The sequence below is a fragment of the Maylandia zebra genome, linkage group LG7 (genome assembly GCF_041146795.1).
Source record: "Maylandia zebra isolate NMK-2024a linkage group LG7, Mzebra_GT3a, whole genome shotgun sequence".
NCBI classification, from domain to species: Eukaryota; Metazoa; Chordata; class Actinopteri; order Cichliformes; family Cichlidae; genus Maylandia; species Maylandia zebra.
This window is the reverse complement of record NC_135173.1, coordinates 56113442-56122791: the sequence shown is the minus strand read 5'-3', so window position 1 is coordinate 56122791 and position 9350 is coordinate 56113442. Positions and strand designations below refer to the sequence as shown.

Sequence of the window (9350 nt, the reverse complement as noted above, 5' to 3'; positions counted from 1 at the left end):
GTGGTGGTTAAGTTAATTAAATCAGGAGCAATTACGGAGACTGGGAGCTCTATGTTATATGTAGTTGGTTTTCCACAAAGTTTGATAATTGTTGTAAAAGACAGCTAGCCCATTTCAGCTACCTGCTCATCAGTGATCCCAAATTTGGGGTAAAGTAAGGTTACCTCATGAAGCTGTAACAAAGGAATTAATGGCCAACTACTGCCCCTCTAGATAAGAGAAATCAGCTGAGATACTCTGGGTAAGGAAATGAAGATATCTGTCAGCATCACTTTGTGGGCATCAATACTATGTAAGCACCAAAATATGAGTATCTAAGCCAGTCAGAGCTACATCTGTAGTTATATGATTGGTAGGGATTGCGAAGAAAAGGATCATTTGAAATGTTGACCTGATGCCTTTTTTTTTCAGGAAAGAAAAACTAAACATATTCAACTGTCTAAAGTAAAGTAGCTTTGTTGTGTGTCTGCATAGGTAGTGCTGCGGCATTGAAGAAAACTGAAGACATTTCCAGGAAACATTTATACATAACAGGAACAGTACAGGGTAACTAATATGAAAGATCCCTCTCTTCCATTAAGCTTGGCCTTGTACTCCAAGTTTACAAGCCTAACCTAAGCCTTCGATACTAAAAGGGACCAAAGCATTTGGTTACACTAATACCAATTAACAATGTTAGTTACAACTAGAAAGTGCATTTTCTGAAGAAACTGCAGTGTGAATGCTTGAATCTGAATGTATGCACTGAAATGAATTAATTGCTGAATTTTGAGTTAAAAATATTGAATGAGATTAAAAAAAAAACAAAAAAAAAAACGAATTTAACCTGAAAACAAAAGTGCTGAACTGCTAAAAGCTGAAGGTTACACAGAAGGAGTTGGAAAAAAACTGAAAATGTTTTAAATGTAAATTAGAAAACCCTAAGAAATGAGAAAAGAACATTTAGAGTCAGAAAACATCTGAATGAATATTAAAAGGTCATATTCTTTGAATCACTGAATGACTCAAATGTGATCCCTCCACTTTGATCCACACAGTTTAAAAAGTTTAAATGCCTGAGCTTTGAAAGATACGGTGTTGGAAAGAGAACAATAATGGCGACGTTTTGAGGGTAAAATGATGGCTGTAACACTGTGGACACAGCAGCAGTTGAAAGAGAAGTGCTTAAGTTGAATCTTGGTACAGTGGCAGGCAGAGCTCGTTAAGCAGGCAGGTGTGAGCCTGGTTGCTATAGTGACCGCACCCAATGGCTCCATACACACGTACACAGACATGCGCCTCACTTTTGCTGCTTAAAATGAACAGAAAAGTCAGGCCGAAACAAATCGTTCCCAAATGAAAAGTAAAAGTTGTATTGACAAAATTCTTTCACCGTGAGTGACAGCAATGTCTAGTCTACTGAATTCTCAGTTTTCATGCCTGTGGAGTTTATTATATGGACGTGGTGACAGTGGAAAGACACCATGCTCTTCTGATTTTCAAACGAACCTTCTGAGCCATTTTAACATTAGAGCCTATGGAAGAGTTGGAGGGAGGAGGCTGTGCATTGGTGACATTTACGAAAGAACCATAACACCTAGGACAATAGTAAACACATTGGATGAAAGAGGACAGCGATGGCTACGTTTTGAGGGTAAAATCATACCTGTAGAGCAAACGCTGCGGACACAGCAGCAGTTTTAAAAAAGATTTTAAGATTAATTTTTTTGCTCCTCTCACTCTAGCAGTTGAGCTGTCTCACTCTAGCCCCAACATTCCGTCCCATACACACCCATTATAAACTTTGAAACGGGTGAAAAAACATCATGAAACTTAAACTGGAACTGAAGAAAAAGTATAATAGATATTGAAAAGATAAATACAAGTTGAATAGTTGAATGTCTTGTCTTCGTTTTAAAGTTTGAATGGTGGCTCTATGTGAACGTATGTTGAAGTAGTAAGAGTTTAAAAATGAGTAAGTTGAATGAGAATTTGAAGGGTCTCCCCATTGAAATACATGGGAAATTTTTGTTGAATAAAGTTGAATAAAATTAAAAATATAAATGTTAAAAATGAGAAAAGTAGAAGCACACCATTCCAAAAGAAGAGGAATCTAATGGTGTTTGAATGGTTTTTCTAAGTTGAACGGTTTTGAAGGAGATAGTCGGCGAAAAACGTACGGAATAGAAAATAATAACTAGAAAGTGCATTTTCTGAAGAAACTGCAGTGTGAATGCTTGAATCTGAATGTATGCACTGAAATGAATTAATTGCTGAATTTTGAGTTAAAAATATTGAATGAGATTAAAAAAACAACAAAAAAAAAACACGAATTTAACCTGAAAACAAAGGTGCTGAACTGCTAAAAGCTGAAGGTTACACAGAAGAAGGAGTTGGAAAAAAACTGAAAATGTTTTAAATGTAAATTAGAAAACCCTAAGAAATGAGAAAAGAACATTTAGAGTCAGAAAACATCTGAATGAATATTAAAAGGTCATATTCTTTGAATCACTGAATGACTAAAATGTGATCCCTCCACTTGGACCCACACAGTTTAAAAAGTTTACATCTCTGAGCTTTGAAAGACAAGATGTTGGAAAAAGAACAACGATGGCGACAATTTGAGGGTAAAATGATGGCTTTAACACTGTGGACACAGCAGCAGTTGAAAGAGAAGTGTTTAAGATGAATCTTGGCAGAGAGAGAGAGAGAGCTCGTTAAGCAGGCAGGTGTGAGCCTGGTTGCTATAGTGACCGCACCCAAGGGCTCCATACACACGTACACAGACATGCGCCTCACTTTTGCTGCTTAAAATGAACAGAAAAGTCAGGCCGAAACAAATCGTTCCCATATGAAAAGTACAAGTCGTATTGACAAAATTCTTTCACCGTGAGCGACAGCAATGTCTAGTCTACTGAATTCTCAGTTTTCATGCCTGTGGAGCTTATTATATGGACGTGGTGACAGTGGAAAGACACCATGCTCTTCTGATTTTCAAAAGAACCTTCTGAGCCATTTTAACATTAGAGTCTATGGAAGAGTTGGAGGGAGGAGGCTGTGCATTGGTGACATTTATGAAAGAACCATAACACCTAGGACAATAGTAAACACATTGGATGAAAGAGGACAGCGATGGCTACGTTTTGAGGGTAAAATGGTGGCTGTAGAGCAAACGCTGTGGACACAGCAGCAGTTTTAAAAAATATTTTAAGATTAATTTTTTTGCTCCTCTCACTCTAGCAGTTGAGCTCTCTCACTCTAGCCCCAACATTCCGTCCCATACACACCCATTATAAACTCTGAAACGGGTGAAAAAACATCATGAAACTTAAACTGGAACTGAAGAAAAAGTATAATAGATATTGAAAAGATAAATACAAGTTGAATAGTTGAATGTCTTGTCTTCGTTTTAAAGTTTGAATGGTGGCTCTATGTCAATGTATGTGGAAGTAGATACAGTTTAAAGAGGAGGAAGTTGAATGAGAATTTGAAGGGTCTCCCCATTGAAATACATTATAAATTTTTGTTGAAAAAAGTTGAATAAAATTAAAAATATAAATGTTAAAAATGAGAAAAATAGAAGCAATGTTGTCCAAAAGAATAGGAATCTAACGGTGTTTGAATGGTTTTTCTAAGTTGAACGGTTTTGAAGGAGTAGGCTTTCAAAAAACGTACGGAATAGATAATAATAAAATAGAATAATAACTAGAAAGTGCATTTTCTGAAGAAACTGCAGTGTGAATGCTTGAATCTGAATGTATGCACTGAAATGAATTAATTGCTGAATTTTGAGTTAAAAATATTGAATGAAATAAAAAAAAATCAAAAAATCAAATTTAACCTGAAAACAAAGGTGCTGAACTGCTAAAAGCTGAAGGTTACACAGAAGAAGAAGTTGGAAAAAAGCTGAAAATGCTTTAAATGTAAATTAGAAAACCCTAAGAAATGAGAAAAGAACATTTAGAGTCAGAAAACATCTGAATGAATATTAAAAGGTCATATTCTTTGAATCACTGAATGAAGAAAATGTGATCCCTCCACTTTGATCCACACAGTTTAAAAAGTTTAAATGCCTGAGCTTTGAAAGACACGGTGTTGGAAAGAGAACAATAATGGGGACAATTTGAGGGTAAAATGATGGCTGTAACACTGTGGACACAGCAGCAGTTGAAAGAGAAGTGCTTAAGATGAATCTTGGTACAGTGGCAGGCAGAGCTCGTTAAGCAGGCAGGTGTGAGCCTGGTTGCTATAGTGACCGCACCCAATGGCTCCATACACACGTACACAGACATGCGCCTCACTTTTGCTGCTTAAAATGAACAGAAAAGTCAGGCCGAAACAAATCGTTCCCAAATGAAAAGTAAAAGTCGTATTGACAAAATTCTTTCACCGTGAGCGACAGCAGCTTCTAGTCTACTGAATTCTCAGTTTTCATGCCTGTGGAGTTTATTATATGGACGTGGTGACAGTGGAAAGACACCATGCTCTTCTGATTTTCAAACCAACCTTCTGAGCGATTTTAACATTAGAGTCTATGGAAGAGTTGGAGGGAGGAGGCTGTGCATTGGTGACATTTATGAAAGAACCATAACACCTAGGACAATAGTAAACACATTGGATGAAAGAGGACAGCCATGGCTACGTTTTGAGGGTAAAATCATACCTGTAGAGCAAACGCTGCGGACACAGCAGCAGTTTTAAAAAAGATTTTAAGATTAATTTTTTTGCTCCTCTCACTCTAGCAGTTCAGCTGCCTCACTCTAGCCCCAACATTCCGTCCCATACACACCCATTATAAACTCTGAAACGGGTGAAAAAACATCATGAAACTTAAACTGGAACTGAAGAAAAAGTATAATAGATATTGAAAAGATAAATACAAGTTGAATAGTTGAATGTCTTGTCTTCGTTTTAAAGTTTGAATGGTGGCTCTATGTCAATGTATGTGGAAGTAGATACAGTTTAAAGAGGAGGAAGTTGAATGAGAATTTGAAGGGTCTCCCCATTGAAATACATTATAAATTTTTGTTGAAAAAAGTTGAATAAAATTAAAAATATAAATGTTAAAAATGAGAAAAATAGAAGCAATGTTGTCCAAAAGAATAGGAATCTAACGGTGTTTGAATGGTTTTTCTAAGTTGAACGGTTTTGAAGGAGTAGGCTTTCAAAAAACGTACGGAATAGATAATAATAAAATAGAATAATAATAATAAAGATTAGAAGAACAATACTGTGAATGCTTTTCAAGCATTCACACTAACTAGAAAGTGCATTTTCTGAAGAAACTGCAGTGTGAATGCTTGAATCTGAATGTATGCATTGAAATGAATTAATTGCTGAATTTTGAGTTAAAAATATTGAATGAGATAAAAAAAAAGTCCGAATTTAACCTGAAAACAAAAGTGCTGAACTGCTAAAAGCTGAAGGTTAGACAGAAGAAGAAGTTGGAAAAAAGTTGAAAATGTTTTAATTGTAAATTAGAAAACCCTAAGAAATGAGAAGAGAACATTTAGAGTCAGAAAACATCTGAATGAATATTAAAAGGTCATATTCTTTGAATCACTGAATGACTCAAATGTGATGCCTCCACTTTGATCCACACAGTTTAAAAAGTTTAAATGCCTGAGCTTTGAAAGATACGGTGTTGGAAAGAGAACAATAATGGCGACAATTTGAGGGTAAAATGATGGCTGTAACACTGTGGACACAGCAGCAGTTGAAAGAGAAGTGCTTAAGATGAATCTTGGTACAGTGGCAGGCAGAGCTCGTTAAGCAGGCAGGTGTGAGCCTGGTTGCTATAGTGACCGCACCCAATGGCTCCATACACACGTACACAGACATGCGCCTCACTTTTGCTGCTTAAAATGAACAGAAAAGTCAGGCCGAAACAAATCGTTCCCAAATGAAAAGTAAAAGTCGTACTGACAAAATTCTTTCACCGTGAGCGACAGCCATGTCTAGTCTACCTAATTCTCAGTTTTCATGTCTGTGGGGTTTATTATATGGACGTGGTGACAGTGGAAAGACACCATGCTCTTCTGATTTTCAAACGAACCTTCTGAGCCATTTTAACATTAGAGTCTATGGAAGAGTTGGAGGGAGGAGGCTGTGCATTGGTGACATTTATGAAAGAACCATAACACCTAGTACAATAGTAAACACATTGGATGAAAGAGGACAGCCATGGCTACGTTTTGAGGGTAAAATCATACCTGTAGAGCAAACGCTGCGGACACAGCAGCAGTTTTAAAAAAGATTTTAAGATTAATTTTTTTGCTCCTCTCACTCTAGCAGTTGAGCTGCCTCACTCTAGCCCCAACATTCCGTCCCATACACACCCATTATAAACTCTGAAACGGGTGAAAAAACATCATGAAACTTAAACTGGAACTGAAGAAAAAGTATAATAGATATTGAAAAGATAAATACAAGTTGAATAGTTGAATGTCTTGTCTTCGTTTTAAAGTTTGAATGGTGGCTCTATGTCAATGTATGTGGAAGTAGTAAGAGTTTAAAAATGAGTAAGTTGAATGAGAATTTGAAGGGTCTCCCCATTGAAATACATGGGAAATTTTTGTTGAATAAAGTTGAATAAAATTAAAAATATAAATGTTAAAAATGAGAAAAATAGAAGCAATCATGTCCAAAAGAATAGGAATCTAACGATGTTTGAATGGTTTTTCTAAGTTGAACGGTTTTGAAGGAGTAGGCTTTCAAAAAACGTACGGAATAGATAATAATAAAATAGAATAATAATAACTAGAAAGTGCATTTTCTGAAGAAACTGCAGTGTGAATGCTTGAATCTGAATGTATGCACTGAAATGAATTAATTGCTGAATTTTGAGTTAAAAATATTGAATGAGATTAAAAAAAACCAAAAAAAAAACACGAATTTAACCTGAAAACAAAGGTGCTGAACTGCTAAAAGCTGAAGGTTACACAGAAGAAGGAGTTGGAAAAAAACTGAAAATGTTTTAAATGTAAATTAGAAAACCCTAAGAAATGAGAAAAGAACATTTAGAGTCAGAAAACATCTGAATGAATATTAAAAGGTCATATTCTTTGAATCACTGAATGACTCAAATGTGATCCCTCCACTTTGATCCACACAGTTTAAAAAGTTTAAATGCCTGAGCTTTGAAAGATACAGTGTTGGAAAGAGAACAATAATGGCGACAATTTGAGGGTAAAATGATGGCTGTAACACTGTGGACACAGCAGCAGTTGAAAGAGAAGTGCTTAAGATGAATCTTGGTACAGTGGCAGGCAGAGCTCGTTAAGCAGGCAGGTGTGAGCCTGGTTGCTATAGTGACCGCACCCAATGGCTCCATACACACGTACACAGACATGCACCTCACTTTTGCTGCTTAAAATGAACAGAAAAGTCAGGCCGAAACAAATCGTTCCCAAATGAAAAGTAAAAGTCGTATTGACAAAATTCTTTCACCGTGAGCGACAGCAGCTTCTAGTCTACTGAATTCTCAGTTTTCATGCCTGTGGAGTTTATTATATGGACGTGGTGACAGTGGAAAGACACCATGCTCTTCTGATTTTCAAACGAACCTTCTGAGCCATTTTAACATTAGAGTCTATGGAAGAGTTGGAGGGAGGAGGCTGTGCATTGGTGACATTTATGAAAGAACCATAACACCTAGTACAATAGTAAACACATTGGATGAAAGAGGACAGCCATGGCTACGTTTTGAGGGTAAAATCATACCTGTAGAGCAAACGCTGCGGACACAGCAGCAGTTTTAAAAAATATTTTAAGATTAATTTTTTTGCTCCTCTCACTCTAGCAGTTGAGCTGCCTCACTCTAGCCCCAACATTCCGTCCCATACACACCCATTATAAACTCTGAAACGGGTGAAAAAACATCGTGAAACTTAAACTGGAACTGAAGAAAAAGTATAATAGATATTGAAAAGATAAATACAAGTTGAATAGTTGAATGTCTTGTCTTCGTTTTAAAGTTTGAATGGTGGCTCTATGTGAACGTATGTTGAAGTAGTAAGAGTTTAAAAATGAGTAAGTTGAATGAGAATTTGAAGGGTCTCCCCATTGAAATACATGGGAAATTTTTGTTGAATAAAGTTGAATAAAATTAAAAATATAAATGTTAAAAATGAGAAAAATAGAAGCAATGTTGTCCAAAATAATAGGAATCTAACGATGTTTGAATGGTTTTTCTAAGTTGAACGGTTTTGAAGGAGTAGGCTTTCAAAAAACGTACGGAATACAGAATAAAATATAATAACTAGAAAGTGCATTTTCTGAAGAAACTGCAGTGTGAATGCTTGAATCTGAATGTATGCACTGAAATGAATTAATTGCTGAATTTTGAGTTAAAAATATTGAATGAGATTTAAAAAAAAAAAAACAAAAAAAAACGAATTTAACCTGAAAACAAAGGTGCTGAACTGCTAAAAGCTGAAGGTTACACAGAAGAAGAAGTTGGAAAAAAGCTGAAAATGTTTTAATTGTAAATTAGAAAAACCTAAGAAATGAGAAAAGAACATTTAGAGTCAGAAAACATCTGAAAGAATATTAAAAGGTCATATTCTTTGAATCACTGAATGACTAAAATGTGATCCCTCCACTTGGATCCACACAGTTTAAAAAGTTTACATCTCTGAGCTTTGAAAGACAAGATGTTGGAAAGAGAACAACAATGGCGACGTTTTGAGGGTAAAATGATGGCTGTAACACTGTGGAGACAGCAGCAGTTGAAAGAGAAGTGTTTCAGATGAATCTTGGCAGAGTGAGAGAGAGAGCTCGTTAAGCAGGCAGGTGTGAGCCTGGTTGCTATAGTGACCGCACCCAATGGCTCCATACACACGGACACAGACATGCACCTCACTTTTGCTGCTTAAAATGAACAGAAAAGTCAGGCCGAAACAAATCGTTCCCATATGAAAAGTACAAGTCGTATTGACGAAATTCTTTCACCGTGAGCGACAGCAATGTCTAGTCTACTGAATTCTCAGTTTTCATGCCTGTGGAGTTTATTATATGGACGTGGTGACAGTGGAAAGACACCATGCTCTTCTGATTTTCAAAAGAACCTTCTGAGCCATTTTAACATTAGAGTCTATGGAAGAGTTGGAGGGAGGAGGCTGTGCATTGGTGACATTTATGAAAGAACCATAACACCTAGGACAATAGTAAACACATTGGATGAAAGAGGACAGCGATGGCTACGTTTTGAGGGTAAAATGGTGGCTGTAGAGCAAACGCTGTGGACACAGCAGCAGTTTTAAAAAATATTTTAAGATTAATTTTTTTGCTCCTCTCACTCTAGCAGTTGAGCTCTCTCACTCTAGCCCCAACATTCCGTCCCATACACACCCATTATAAACTCTGAAACG

At 36.4% G+C, this 9350-nt stretch overlaps 1 long non-coding RNA gene across 1 annotated transcript in view; it reads left to right on the top strand.

Annotated features, from left to right (window-relative positions):
* The window catches only part of LOC143419547 (uncharacterized), a 43106-nt gene that overhangs the window by 255 nt on the left and 33501 nt on the right, over positions 1-9350 (top strand). Inside the window, exon 2 of the long non-coding RNA XR_013099550.1 lies at positions 479-546. This is a non-coding gene — a long non-coding RNA (uncharacterized LOC143419547). The remainder of the gene's footprint in view (positions 1-478; positions 547-9350) is intronic.